This window comes from Oryzias latipes, chromosome 13, assembly GCF_053564925.1.
Source record: "Oryzias latipes strain Hd-rR chromosome 13, Olatipes_Hd-rR_3.1".
NCBI classification, from domain to species: Eukaryota; Metazoa; Chordata; class Actinopteri; order Beloniformes; family Adrianichthyidae; genus Oryzias; species Oryzias latipes.
Genome location: NC_136249.1, coordinates 33,854,457 through 33,869,572, shown reverse-complemented (window position 1 = coordinate 33,869,572; position 15,116 = coordinate 33,854,457). Strand labels below are relative to the sequence as shown.

Sequence of the window (15,116 nt, the reverse complement as noted above, 5' to 3'; positions counted from 1 at the left end):
TTTATAATTGGTTACTTTAATCGTAGTCTAACTCAGGCGGAGATCGTGCTTTGCTGTCGGTCATAAACAAAGTATAAATCAGTCATGGTCACTGGAGGAGAAGGTTGGCCCGGCTGCAGCTGCGCAGGCGGCTGCAGGTCAGTGATCCTGCAGTCTGTTGTTCTCTCTTTACATTTGATCGCTCTGCGTTAAGAGAACGGGGTGTTCCTGTGGAAAACCTCTCGTGTTCACAAGCACATATACATGATCACCGATGAAAATCCAATTCCCACTGTTTTTGAGCTAACGAGAAAAACGATCTTGTTATCAAGACAAAAAACAACGTGTTTGCTTGTGATAGGAAGATAGATTTTTACGAGAAAATGGGTCGAAATAAAAGCAAGGTAGGCCATCAGCAGCCTCCATAGATTAATGAAGGATTCTTGTTTTGTTTTTTTAAATCCCAAGACCTTCATGCAACGACGAATGTTAGACATGAGATCAGCATGAGCTCAAACTGAAACAGGCAGACAGAAACGAGAGGATTCAGAACCTTAAAGAGACAAGAACAGAGAATTATCCTCAGGAACTGTGAAACACGAGTGAGAAACAATAATGGACACAGACAGAGCCCTAAAAAGAACAAATCGGTCCAATTAATCTTTCAGGCTTTAGAAGAAAGAGGACAGACTCAGAGGAAGAGTGGGAGGCAGAGCAAAGCAACAAAGAGCAGGAAATGAAAATGTAGACAAACACAGACGAGAACGTTCTGCAGAGGAACTGGAGGGAATAGAGACCAGGACAGCTGGTCGATTAGGGTTCAGATCATTAGTTTTTCATCAATTTTTGAGTTTATTTTCTGAAAGAATAAGAACATAAATGCGCTTGTCATAATTTGAGGGTGCCTGATCGCTAATGGAGTTCATGTTATCAACACATCTGTAAGGACTTCAGGTAGTTTTCATCTAAAAACAAGTTTTGTGTGAAAAATAAATCACACAGACGTACAAATGTAGAAACTGGTCCGGCAGATTTGATATAATTAATAGAAATACTGACATTTTTTCCAGCGAGCTGTGCAGTTTCTACCGGACGGACAAAAAAAAACTTTCAGTCCTGCTTCTTATCTAACGATTACAACCATTCAGTGCCTAAAGGTGAGATGTTTTCTCACCTTCTTTATATTTTGGTGCTTCTTTGGATTCACAATGTAAATAATTGTTGAGTTTTTGGGTCACTCAGGACATCTGTTTACTCTCTTCTGGTCTGTATTCATACTGTGGTTCGCTGATCTGACACAAATTGTCTCCTTTATTAACAAGTTGAACCTTTTCAAAGTGCGCATTCAAAACGGCCATCATCCCACTGTCCTTCTTTGTGGAGCTCACAGCAGAAGGCTGCAATCCAAATGAATAAACTGCAGAATGTGACGCTGTTTGCGCAACTGGACGGAGACTTTACTTTGCGGTTTGAGGACCTGCAGCAGAAACGACCGCAGATCACTTTTCTCATGGATCCTTTAATGCAGAGACTGACTGCCTGAGATCCCCGCCTATCACTGATGAGGCAGCGAGCGAACCGGAGATGATTGAGCTGAAATCTCTCTGAAAGAAGGTCCTGGTACCTTTTGGAGAACGGAGAAATACCCGTGTGTAAAAGAGCTGCTCTCAAGCTGCTGTCGACGTTCTCCTCAATATATGTCTGTCGGTCCCTGTTTATTACCTGGAAACACCTGAAATCAAGGCATCCGTCTGTTCTGACCGACACTCACGTAAAGGAACCGGTCAGAGAGGCTACAACTGAATATAAACTTGATCTGCAGAGGATTACAAGAAACAAGAGAAATCCCACTGAGATCATCATCCATCACTGCAGCAAGGTAAGAAATTCTGAGATGTAGTTTGGAAAACACACCTGACTGAGCATGCTGGTGGGAATATTCTAATATTCCATCAATTATCAGTTTTTCATGCAAAAGGTCAATCATTAGTTTTTAAATAAAAAAGAAAAGTTATAAAAGTTACAAAAATAACTTAATTGACATCTGAAATGTAATGTATTTAATGTTTATTGTGAATAAGGATTACTTAGACACCAGAAGGATGCTGTGTCCAGATGTTTGTGCTTTTGTTGGTGTGTCATCGAAAGAGGAATATTGATGAGTTATAAAGAGTTACCAGTTAAATACTGTTGGATGAACGGTAAAATATTCAGTTTTTATCATCATAAATCTGACTTCAGAGGAGTCAGTACCTCACCAGCCAATCAACCTCACTGAAACGTCACTGAGTAGTGGTGTGAGTCAGAGAGAGGCAGAGAAAAGAGTGAGATAGAGAGATAGTGTGTGGTGTGTGTGTGTGTGCGTGTGTGTGTGGGCGTGTGTGTGTGTGAGATGAGAGACAGGTGCCTGTGTGTGTGTGGAGGGGGTATCTGACCTCCAGGATAGTCGTGTTAACTCTGGCTAAGCTGCATTTGATGTGTGTATTGAGGGTGGACACTTTCCTTAAAATAAACACAAGTGCAATACTTGCTGTTGTGTTGTAGGGAGAGGAGTGTGTTATGGAAAATAATACAGCTTTAATTGCGTGTTTGTGTGTGTACGTCTTGGTAGGTCAATGTGTGGTGTGGCTCTTTGACTCTCACAGTTAAAAACTTCGGCTCTTGGTGTCAAACTTGTGTCCCCCCCCCCCCCCCCCCCCCCAGACATAGGCCCTTTAAAGAAATTAAAACTCACAATAACCCGAATCTGACAAACGTAATAATAAACAGAAATTCTATTAAATGTAATCAATGACATTCAGACATTGCTTTTCAACGATTTTTCTTTGGTTGACGATACGATTCATCATCGATTTTGGTTCATTTCCGATTCACTGACCTAAAACCGATCCAGGACATCTTTAGCCAAAACTAGTCAAAAGTATTGTTTAGTGTTTTTTTCAGTTCAGCACGATGCTAAGTCCAGTGGAGCCCTGGTTCATTGTGAATTAGAGGCATACATGGTGACGGTTAGGTTAAGTGCATTTTGTCCACATATGTGAAGACTGGGTCTCAAGACGTTGGAAAAGGATTTCTCAGCACAACTGTTCTTTAGCATTTAAATAATTTACAAATGTAAACAGAGTTTCTAGCAGCCAAAGCAGCTGCAGAAAATCCTAAACTTTAATGACTTTTAAAGCAAAAATCTCCAACAGAAGCTTGACGTTCAGCTGCACCTTTAATACTTCCGTCCTTCCTTCCTTCCCCTGAGATGAACTCTGAGGTAAAATGTTGGTGTGAACTCAGCTCGGGTTGTCTCTTCCAGGTGGTCACTCAGCTGGCGGCGTGTTCACCAGGATGTTGTTACTCCGTTCAGAGTTCACCCTCACAGTTACAGGTCACAGCACACAACAGACGCCATGAAAATTCATCGCCAGCAAGTCAAACAAGCCTTTTTTTTTTTTCTTTTTTTTTTTTTTTACTGAGTCAGCATTTTCCCACACAGCATTTATAATTCAGGCTGTTCTGCATATCATTATAGCAGATTTTTGTATGTTTAGAGATGAAAGAGAGAAAAAGTGTCTCATATTAAGCAAATACAGCTAATAAAGTACGCACAATCATTGAGCTGCGAGCTTTCAGTTTCCAGGCCTGCGTTCAGATGTTTATATTCAGTGCAGAGACATGTTAGGTGTGTTTCTCCATGCTAATCCCCAGCTAGGACGCTTTCAAATACAGTCTTATGTAGGTGCTAGAATCCACACAAACTCTTTATTGGACTTAGTTGATAGAATCTCCTTCCTGAAACCAAACAGAAGCATTTATGTAGTTTTACTGCAGACGTGTGACTGACCAGCATCAATATGGTAACACACAACCAGAGGATGTAAAGAAAAATGTCAATCTGTTCAGATGGTAAAGACATTTACCATCACCTTTTCTGTGGTAATGACCACCTCAGGGTGCTGATGATTCAATGAGCTGCAGTCTTGGGGGCATGAGTAACAGCCCATCCTAAATGAGTTCTGCTTTGCCTCCTGCACCACTCATTTACCACAAGCAGCTTATTATTTCCAGTTTAGTGGAAAACCTCAGCAAGGCTCGGATATAATCGAGCGGCTAATACACTACATCGATACACTAAAGCCACCGTTTTTATTTACACTCTATTTTTTATTATAATTCATTAAATAAGGTGGTAATTGTTCATAACTTGAACTGACTTCCTGCATAAACATTTTTTCCCCTGAGCGCAGGCCTGGAGCTTAGTTTCCCTTAAAGCCATCTGCTGTGTGCCGATCCCAGCAGACTTATGGCAAACATACCAGGGTGTGTGGTTAAACTTATAGTTTGTTTGTCATCATAATAACCTGGAGGTTGTTACCTCAATCACTGAAGTGCTACAAGTGCTGTTCTCATTAGTGCTGCTGTAGGACACCTGAAGAGGACCGGTGGAGGCAGAGTCGGTTTCAGGAGGGAACGGTCCTGAAAACATGAGAGGGATGCAGTGAAAGACTCTCTGGGTGAAGGGGTCAGGACACAGAACGATACGCATGAGTATCTGCACAAGGACCAAACAAAACCCTCAACCACGGAGCAGATGTCACTGCCGAAATCCCATCTGACACAGAGGACACTGCGTTTTTTAAATCCTCTCTGCAGGCTGAACAAAACTCTTAACTTCTGAAAAACCCTTATTTGGAAGTCTCGTTGTTCCCCGCTTTGCTGCGTAAAGTATTCCAACCCTAAAAGCCTCAGATGTCTGTGAGGATTCTCTCAATTGTCCAGGTCACGCTTTCACAGGATCCAGATCTTCAGGGCAAATGCACTTTAAACGATTGACCGAGGAGACGTTTCGCCGCTCATCCGAGTGTCTTTTTAAATTCTAACTGCTGATGGGAATTCAGGTTATTTGTGTTCTACCATAAAGAAAAAAAGCCTGACCAACACAGAAACAAAGCATTTGATGGTAAAGCTGTCAGCTGCTATCTCTAGTACTGAACCAGCCAATGGAAGCCTCCCCTCAAAAGGGAGAGGAACACCAGCAGACAAAGGTGGTCGGCCAGCACTAATTTGAATAAAGCAATTCTGAGAAATGTATTTTAGAGCTGAGGTTCCTTCATATATGTCCGCCATCATCAGCAAAATGCCACAAAAACATTTTCAAAACACATAAATCCTCATTTCCGTCAGAGTGGGTCTGCAAACACAAAAGTCTTCAACCTTTACAGCAGCACTATATAATGAACCTGAATTTCCCATTAATGTTTAAAACTAAATAAAGAGAAAGTACTTGATTGAAAAGCCAAAAGTCTTCTAAAACATTCAAGTTTTCCTGATGAACAGAATCCTGAGATGAAAGCTTCAGAGCTTCAGGTGGTTCCGTGCAGATTCCTTAATGGTTTTTGGTGCTTACACTGCTGTAGTTTGGTAAAGTTTACGTTGTTGATTAAACCTCTGCAGCGTCAAAGTGATGCATTCGTCAAAGTTGATCATAATTGGCTGCAAACTTTGTTGTTTTAATAACTTAACTGGCGGCAGAAATGACTGCACGTCCCAAACAAACACGTTTGCTGAAAAGTTACTGTTGCAGGTTTGCAACAGTTTCCAGATGCAGAGCGAAATGCTTGAAGCTGCAGATGCAGGAATGGAAAAATGCTAAGCAGGAAGCAAACGCAGGCGGGTGACTCAACAGCAAACAAGAAACTGGCAGGCATTTCAGCAAACGACGTTCTGGAACGGAGAAAAAAGATGTGGCAAAAAAACTGAAACCCACCTGAACGTGAAGTGAAAAGGGGACCAACGTGTATCAACCGATGGAAATCAACTGAACCCAGGTGTGAAATTAGCAAAGGTGGAAAAAACAATGAGCACATTTCCAAACACGACTGCAGCAGACCAAGAACACAGCCGCAAAGCTCATCAAACACCCACAGAATCCAAAATAAAGCAGAAAAATGACAAATCCACAAGCTGGATTTGTCTCTGAATCGAGTCAACATGCATTTCTGTTTGTGACTTGTTTCATTTTTCTTTTTCTTTCTTTTGCTCTGTTGCATATCATCTGATTCTAGTTCCCGCTCATGACAAAGATCCTGACTTTATTAGAAGAAATAAATGAACTGGAGTTTCATAAATGTTTCTCTAAACTTAACTTATAGGGAATTGCAAAACTTTTAGAGAAGTTTGTTTATAATTATTTGAATAAAACACGATTGGCTGTTTTTGGAGAACATTTTCAGAGGCCTCTTGTCTCCGGTAAACATTCTGAAAAGCTATAATGGCTTAATGCTATAAAAACAACCTAAATAACATTGACAATATTGACACAAAAAGCGAATTTCTCTTAAAGTCCCATTCTGATCATCTTTTGATCAATTTTCAAGGTTTTCCCAGTCATCTTTTAATTATGACAATGCGGTTTTTTAGCCAAAATAAAAAAAAAAGGTTGTTTTCGTTTATTCAGAGCGACAGGAATTCCGCCCCTGAGTTGTGTTGGGCTGTTGGCAGGGAGTAAGTTCACCCTCTTCCCATCATCCATCTGTTTACACGCTCTCCCGATAGCTTACAGCCCCTCACACCCACAGAGTAATATCAGAGCTATCCATCCATCCGTACAGTTTAGATCCAGATTCCAGCTCAGACCAGGAAAACAAAGACGTTCATGGATCTATTTGTCTGCAGGTGGATGCATCAGAATGGAGCAGGGAGCTTGTGGCCCCGCCCAGACCATTTTCTAAATCATAAAAACAATCTTTTTTAAACGGCATATTTTCATCCGCTCCTGATTCATAACAACTTAAATAAAGAAATACTCAGAAAAGCAAATTTGACCTTCATTTTTTTTATAGATGTCATCTATCATCTTTCAGGAAGCTTAATCAGACGAAAGTCTGGGTTGTTTCATCTCAAAACCTCTCAGCGCTTTAAGGATCCTCACCAGTGGATGTGTTTGAAAAGCAGATTTCACATCGACGCGTGCAGCACAGCCGTGGGCAGCTGTCATGTTTCTAAGGGCTGAGCTGATTACTGCCGAGTGAGTCACGCTAACTTCATGAACGTTAAATGAGGCTCCGCAGCAGAGGCTTCATCCAAGCTTTAGGTTTCCAATTTGGAGTCAGAAGTCCCAGCGGGGCGTCACCTCCTCAACCGGAGGGGTTTTAGTTACTCAGTTGGGCATATCGCCACAGCAACCCCATAAGGGACGATGATGCAACCGGTGCCCAGATCGTTGCCCGACCTCACAAACACAGCAGCTGCACAAAGATGCAGACATGCATTTGTGTGTTGAGTTAGGATGTCTGCAGATAAAATGTGCTCATGTAGGGATTCAGTTTCCTGATATGTACACACTCTGCAGCACTTTGGAGTCCTTCTAGAGGGGAAGGAGCCTTATGTGACAGCATTTTTAACTGTTGCCGTCCGCAATCAGACCGAAGGTCATGAGTTCAAATCCACGGTCGAGTCATAACAAAGATATTAAAAATGGGCCTCCCTGCTGGACACTCAGCATTAAGGGGGTGGATTGGAGGGTTAAGCGGTTCTTCAGCCGGCATCTGTGTCTGCAGCTCACCGCTCCCCCAGGGGAGGGGTCAAATTTAGCTAATGGGACTTAAACTTCTCTTTATTAAAATATCATCTCAACTACACACGAAAGAGAAAATAAAGCTATAAAAAAGTGGAATAATTGTAATAAAAGTTAAGTATAGTCCTTGCACTGGTACAGCCTGTCTGAGGCGTTCCTCATGGGTCTTGTCTTGGTTCAATGCTGTTCTTCTTGTGTTCGATTCTCTGAAGGCGTTTGGCTTTTCTTTTCACTGCTCTGTAAATGATATTGCATGAGCTGGGAGTTTATTCCATCAGACAGGGGCTTGGTGGCTAAAGGCTCTACCTCCAACTGTACTTTTACTAATTCTAGGAACCACAAGCAGTCCTGCATTTTGGGAGTGAAGTGTTCTGATTGGATGGTAAAGGACTGTGAGGCCAATAGCTGCGTTTACATGGACAAAAGTAATCGGAGAGAATGCCTGATTGGAATAAAAATGCGTCATGTAAACACGACGTCTGGAATACTCTGCCCCAATCAGACTCATTCGGATGAAAAGTTTCTTTGCGATCGAGATAGGTGGGTTATAGGTAGTTAGGTCCTTTGGCGTGTGCAGACAGCTGCTGAGGACCTTTTACGACACTGTGGTGGCCTCAGTGGTCCTTTATGGAATTGTGTGCTGGGCGGGGGGCAGTGCAGGCAGAGACTTGTAGAGGCTTAACAAACTGGTTAGGAGGGCCGGCTCTGTCCTGGGCTGCACACTTGAGTCCATCGAGGAGGTGGCGGACAGGAGGATGTTAGCTAAGCTGACATCCATCATGGATAACCCCTCCCACCCCCTGCACCAAACTGTAGAGGCGCTGACCAGCTCCTTCAGCACAAGACTGTTGCACCCTCAGTGTAAGAAGGAGCGCTACCGCAGGTCATTCCTCCCCACAGCCATCAGACTGTACAACACCGTGTCAAAGTGACACTCCACGGTCCCAGGGGTGTTTTTCTGTTTAGTCATTGATTCATTTACTTTCGTTGTAGTTGTTGTTTTTCAATTTTAAATTGTTTTTTGTTCCTGAACAGTTGTTTGTTTTTGTTCTTGGTGTGAACTTCATTAGTTATTTCTGTATTTTGAAAAAATTTGTAATGTTTTTTTACAGTTTACATGTTTTGCAGACCGCATGTTTTTTACACTTTTGCAGCTGTATTTATTTAATATTTATTTCTTTATTTAATAAGAATCTCATTTTTGATAATAATTTTTCATAATAATTTTAGTAATATTTTTAATTATTTAATATAAATGTCATTTGTGATGTCCTTTATTGATGTTATATTATATAGATTATTTCTGAATGTCGTGTTGCTGCCACAGATAAATGAAATTTCCCCATTGTGGGATTAATACAGTCATCTATCTATCTATCTATCTATCTATCTATCTATCTATCTATCTATCTATCTGTCTGTCTGTCTGTCTGTCTGTCTGTCTGTCTGTCTGTCTGTCTGTCTGTCTGTCTGTCTGTCTGTCTGTCTGTCTGTCTGTCTGTCTGTCTGTCTGTCTGTCTGTCTGTCTGTCTGTCTGTCTGTCTGTCTGTCTGTCTGTCTGTCTGTCTATCTATCTATCTATCTATCTATCTATCTATCTATCTATCTATCTATCTATCTATCTATCTATCTATCTATCTATCTATCTATCTATCTATCTATCTATCTATCTATCTATCTATCTTTCTGTCTGTCTGTCTGTCTGTCTGTCTGTCTGTCTGTCTGTCTGTCTGTCTGTCTGTCTGTCTGTCTGTCTGTCTGTCTGTCTGTCTGTCTGTCTGTCTGTCTGTCTGTCTGTCTGTCTGTCTGTCTGTCTGTCTGTCTGTCTATCTATCTATCTATCTATCTATCTATCTATCTATCTATCTATCTATCTATCTTATGCCGATTGTTGATCCGATCGATGTTCATGTAAATCGAGGGTCACTACTGCTCTGGTTTAGCGTCATGCGTAGACGGTGTTTCGCTCCAGAGAAAGCTTTATAACTTGTGTTTGAGGGGAGGGAGGACGCTCTGTTACATGTGCGTTGTGTAGTTTTTTTATGCGTGGGAGACTTCGGACTGCGATCTGTCCCACCGCTCTGGGTTAGCGGCTCCCGGACTCAGGACAACAGTGTTTCCGAGCAGAGCTCGGACTTCCAGCTCACACAGCGGCTTTGGGGCGGTGTGTGAGCTTTTCAAAGCAGAAATGTCGCCTCCCTTCAAACAATCACGTGGATTTGTGTTTCCAGTTGTGTCCTGACAAAATAAAGGCTGATGTTATTCCCACACATTTACGTACAGCCGAGATGCAGATTGCAGCATTTCCCGCATGGATTTAATGTTCATCCAAAGCTAAATTTCAATTTCAATTTTTCAATTTATTTGTTTAGAGGATAAGCCCCTTGAGATGTGTCATCTCGTTTTCAAGGGGGTCCTCAAAATACAACAAAACAAGCAAATAAATAACCGACAGATACAGCTGAGCAAGTTTTACATATATCAAAACAAGACGAAAAAGAACTTAAAATTTACAAGACAACAAACAGGCACACACACCCACACACACACACACAAACATAGGGATTTAATGCACCTACTAGTAATTAATTTAAGGTAAGGAAATAAGATAATAAATAAAAGGCAGAAAAGAAATCAAATTAAATCAAAAACAGTTACATGAGTGTTGAAGATGAACTAAACAGGCATTTTTAAATGCAAAGAATGAGGTTAAAGAGCGAATGGATGGAGGAAGATTGTTCCAGTCGGAGGGTGCCTTATAATTTAATAGATATTTTCCAATTTGTTTTTTAACTCTTGGAACAGCAAAAAAAATTTGATCTGCATGACGTAAATTATAAGAAGACTGAAAAGGAGTTAGATATTGTTTGAGATAGTCTGGATAGCTAAGGTTAATACATTTGAAAATGAACAATAGCCAGTGAAGCTGACGTCGAGAGGATAGGGGAAGCCAGGACAGTTGCTGAAACATAAGACAGTGGTGAGTTCTAAATGGACAACGAAGAATAAACCGACACAAGCTGGTATAAATAACGTTTAGTGGACGGAGGTTAGTAAGAGTAGTGTTTTGATAAATGATGTCACCATAATCTAAAGTCGGGATAATCAGTTGTGAAATGATTTTCTTCCTGACTGAGAGACTAAAACAATTGATTGATAGATAAAGTAATTTTAAACGATACGAAATTTTGTGGACAATGGACTGTATATGGGCACTAAAAGAGAGAGAGGAGTCAAGCCACAAACCAAGGTATTTGAATTTTTCTGCTACTGAAATAAGTGACATGTCCAGGTAAGTTAAATTTATTTCACTTGCAGCTACAGGACATAGTCTTTTTTGAAACAACATAAAATAGGATTTAGATTTGTTGAGTAGAAGTTTATTGGATTGTAACCACAATTGAACAGAATTAAAATCATGTTGAATTGAATGCTGAATGTCAACAATGTTGGATTTAGATGAGTAAATGACAGTATCATCGGCATAAAGTTGAACATTGCTGTAGATGCATTTAGTTGGAAGGTCATTAATGAAAATAGAAAATAGGAGAGGACCGAGTGCGGAACCTTGTGGAACGCCTTTGTCTACGCTTAGAAAGTTGGAATAGCTGCCATTTAAATGTTGTTGTTAGCGCATGTTAGCCTCTCCTAACCCTTCTTCCGGCTCTGTTCTTCCACAAAAAAAAAGCACGGACCACATGGATTAAAAATAAAATGATGAGTGAACAGGCGCTTCACAATATTCGCAACATTAATAAAAGCACATTTAGAAGATCGTCTCGTATATTACCGAGCTGCTGCATGAATGTATATGGCAGCTAGGTTTGTTTACAACAGGACTCATTTCCTCTTCCGGTGTTTCAAACACTACTGCTACTAAAGTGAGACCATGTGAACGTTCGTTCTAATCGGAAAAGGTTTTTCTGATCCTATGTACACGGCTGAATTTTAATCCGAACATTGATCCGATCAAGATATTTTGCGCATGTAACCACGGCTATTGATAAAGGGTGGGGCCATACCATGTAAGGCCTTATAGGTAAGCAGGAGGATTTTGAACTTAATTCTAGATTCAAAACTGAAAACTTGAAACCCGTTCGGACCGGTCCCTGAAAGTTTTGTCTGACATTAAACTGGTTGTTGGCCTGAAAAAGGTTTGAGGCCACTGTTTTAAACTCCATGGGTGCATTTTTATGTTATTTACACATATGAAATTGATGAGGTTTTGGTTAAAAGGCATACTTTAAAACCTCGTATTTCACACGATCAATTGAACGCCAGCTTAACAACGTGATAAACTCCAACAATTTTCCATTTTCCAAGAGTATTGGAAACGCACTCATCTCCGTGGTTGAACTGTAGACATGATGTAAGCAAACAAGTGCTTTCTGCTTTCTTATCTGCCCCCCTCCTCGACTCTGCAGTGAAGGTCTTGGACTTTGTTTACTGCTGATAAAGCAGAGCTGCAGGAGCAGCAGACCAGACCGGAGTCAGCGCAAAAACGACAGCGAATAATGGAGCGGTGATTTTTCCTGACAGGCTTTACTCCGCAGTTAATGAAGAGATGGATGTACAGATAAATCACAGAAAAGGCTGCAGAATAAGCAGATAGATGCAAGGAAAAATGAATTAGCTCTAGTTACAGTCAGGCCTTTTAGCCGGATCCCTGAAACAGCAAGATGTCTGATCCGCGAGGTCCTTCAACCTCTGCACACCAAAGATGCATTCTAGTCTCCAACTTTTGTTTATTACAGTGTGCTTCATAAAATAAATAGCACCTATCTCACCTGGTGCTCATCGGCTGCTGGACTTAATTAAACCATTAATCAATTCTCTGTCTGAGCTATAGCCTGGAGCAAAGACTGAGCTCCAATTTGACCGTTTTTGCTCTATTTTTGCTCATTTTAATCCAATCGGCTAAATTATTACTAAGACAATAAGGAGGTCTTCCATTTAATTTGTCTTATTGTGAAATATTGATCTGTTCTGCACAATCTTTGCAAGAAAAAGGTTCACAAATGGAATAAGAAATAAAGGGGAAAAAGTACTGTGCAAAAATCACAAAACATCCCAATTTTAGTAAATAATTCACAAAAAAGGATTTCTTAAGAATCGATACTTAAAGAAAGCATCAGCTTCCTTCAGAAAATAACCCATTTCACCTTAAAACTACAATTTAAAATAGGGTGTTATTCAAAAACACATTTTATATGTGCTGATTTTCAATGTAAGGTATTTTTGATTTAACATGTTTTGCTTTTTTACAGGGATAACATATTCAAATAGTTCTTGGGACATTCAAAATTAGTTAAGGTAAAAAGTTGAATTATCTGATCTAACAAGGAAAATAATTATAATCCTCAAAATCCCACATTCCCAGCCTGCCACCCAGGAGAAAACCTGCTGCAGCAGACGGCTCTGGAAAACCGCAGCTCCTCTGTGAATGAAGGAAACGCTTTTTTCTAACTGATGAGCTGAAAAAAGACACGTCATGAGTTTATTAAACGTTCTGAGGATATATACTGTACATAAAATCAAACTTTCCTAGAAACCTAAAGGTTCACTCTTTCACAACACTTTGCTCTCATTTCCATTTCACAGCTAAGCTTGTTTGGCCGGCCTGAAGCCGTTTTTAGGATTTGTGACATAATCTAAAGATCTGTGTCGACGCTACACATTATTTTATGTCAGGAACCTGATCATGACGGAGCGAAAATCTAAAAACATAATCCTTTTGTGGTCACTTTGGTGCTCAGTTCAAATAAAACAGGCAATCTAACCACAAATGCCACTAAAACTCTAGAACATCAAGAAGATGTGAACTTCTCTGTGACTTAAGTCACTCGTTTGGATCAACAAATCAACAGAGCTCATGCAGCGTAGCGTCTCACAAATCCACACAAACCTCCTCAATGATGCAAACGATTAGCCTTTAAAGATGGTGGGTCATTTCCTCTGAAGCCTTTTGTTGTAGATCTTTGTTTTTTCAATAACAATAATAATCTCCTAAAGTTTTTAGAATAATTTATTGTACGTTAACGTTTATTTTAATGTTGAGATAAAACGAAAGAAAAAAGAAATGTTTAGGCTCAGGACCGTACAAACAAATGTTTTCTTCTGCTTCTGTTTTCTTTTTTTTTATGGCAGTTTACTCCCCAACGTAAGAGGAAAAAAATATTTTGAACTTCTAATAGAAAAGTGGAATCGAAATTCAAAAATATGTGCAAAAACAATTTTAATTCGAGAGAAATTCTCTGTTCTGCACTTAAAACACAGCAGGGCACCGCATTACAAATGTGCCACAAAAAGCCAGCCAATCACAGAAGGTAAAGAATGATGCTGATTGGTCAGAGATTACATTTTTTGCCCTGCTCTGTTTCCAGCGCAGAAGAGAGAGAATTCCTCTGAAGAGAAAAGTATTTTGATTGCATGGTTTTTTTTTGAAAGTTTAAAGTGCAAAATAATTTTCTGAGCACACAAAAGTTATAAAGTTTTACGCTTTGAAAGGTGAGAGTCGCGCTTGGAATAATGGCACAAAAATCCCTCCGTAGAGCTGTGAAAGAAAAAGCCTGGAGGAAGATTTGCACAATCTTCCAACTGTGAGTTCACAGTCAAGTGTGATCACCACAAAAAGCACATTCAAAAACACGCTGTTAGCACATTGTGAACTTTAGACCTCTTATCTGTAGCAATTTTTTTACATTTTGAATATCAATTTTGAGCATTTTAATCCTGCTAATTTCCTAAAGAGAGAAATATGTTGACCTTTAAAAATCTTGGAGGATTATCAAAGCAAACACGTCATTTCTGTAAACCAGTAGCAACAAAACAAAAAAAATCCCCCAAAATCCAAACATGCCTAGAATGAAAAGACAATACGTTCAGCAGACAAATGCATCAATTGTCCTCCGTTTGCACACAGAGATGATGCTTCCTGGTTGGTTTCTGCCTTATCGGCTTTTACAGGTGCATCGTTATTAGCAGGAGTTAAATGCCCACCGTGGGCGACTGCAACTCTCAGACACAAACAGCCATTCCTGGTTTAATGAAATCATGCAACACCAGCGACAGACCGTCGCCGGTCTGGAGGAGACTTGTGGAAAGGCCCAAACAAATGAGACTAATGACAGGATTAACAGCAGATTTGACATCACTTTGCTTTCGTTTAAGCAGTGTGGTTTCTCTAAAGCTCCATTTGAAGGAGCAGAGGAACCCAGCCAGGCGGCGCCTGCTCCAAAACCTCCATCTTCCTCACAGAAAACTCCCTTTATAAGATGCCAACAATCATTTGGGGACGTCTGTCCAGAACAAACAGTTTCTTCAGGGTTTTTCAGGAACCCAAGAAGATAACTGACGGCCCATTACTTACCAGCAGTTTTCCTCTGAACAGATCTAATGAAATGGGATTACAGCTGGATGAGCACTGATGCCTCATTGGATAAAATCAACAGGTGATCTAATCTCACGGTTGCCTCAGGCAGGTGTGAAGTTTTTCTGTCTCACTAACTCACCTGATGTGTTTTTGTTGGTTAAACTTGCTTTCCTTTTCACAGCAACAGAATCTTTAACATAC

At 40.4% G+C, this 15,116-nt stretch overlaps 1 protein-coding gene across 8 annotated transcripts in view; it reads right to left on the bottom strand.

The window, feature by feature from the left end:
* slc8a2b (solute carrier family 8 member 2b) overlaps positions 1-15,116 on the bottom strand; it is a 134,138-nt gene that overhangs the window by 86,866 nt on the left and 32,156 nt on the right. For 3 of the 8 annotated variants that reach the window (XM_078929763.1, XM_078929760.1, XM_078929758.1), the window contains exon 2: positions 4,343-4,443. The exons of the other annotated variants lie outside the window; for them this stretch is intronic. The gene's annotated coding sequence lies outside the window, so the exon portion shown is untranslated. The remainder of the gene's footprint in view (positions 1-4,342; positions 4,444-15,116) is intronic. 8 annotated transcript variants of the gene reach the window in all.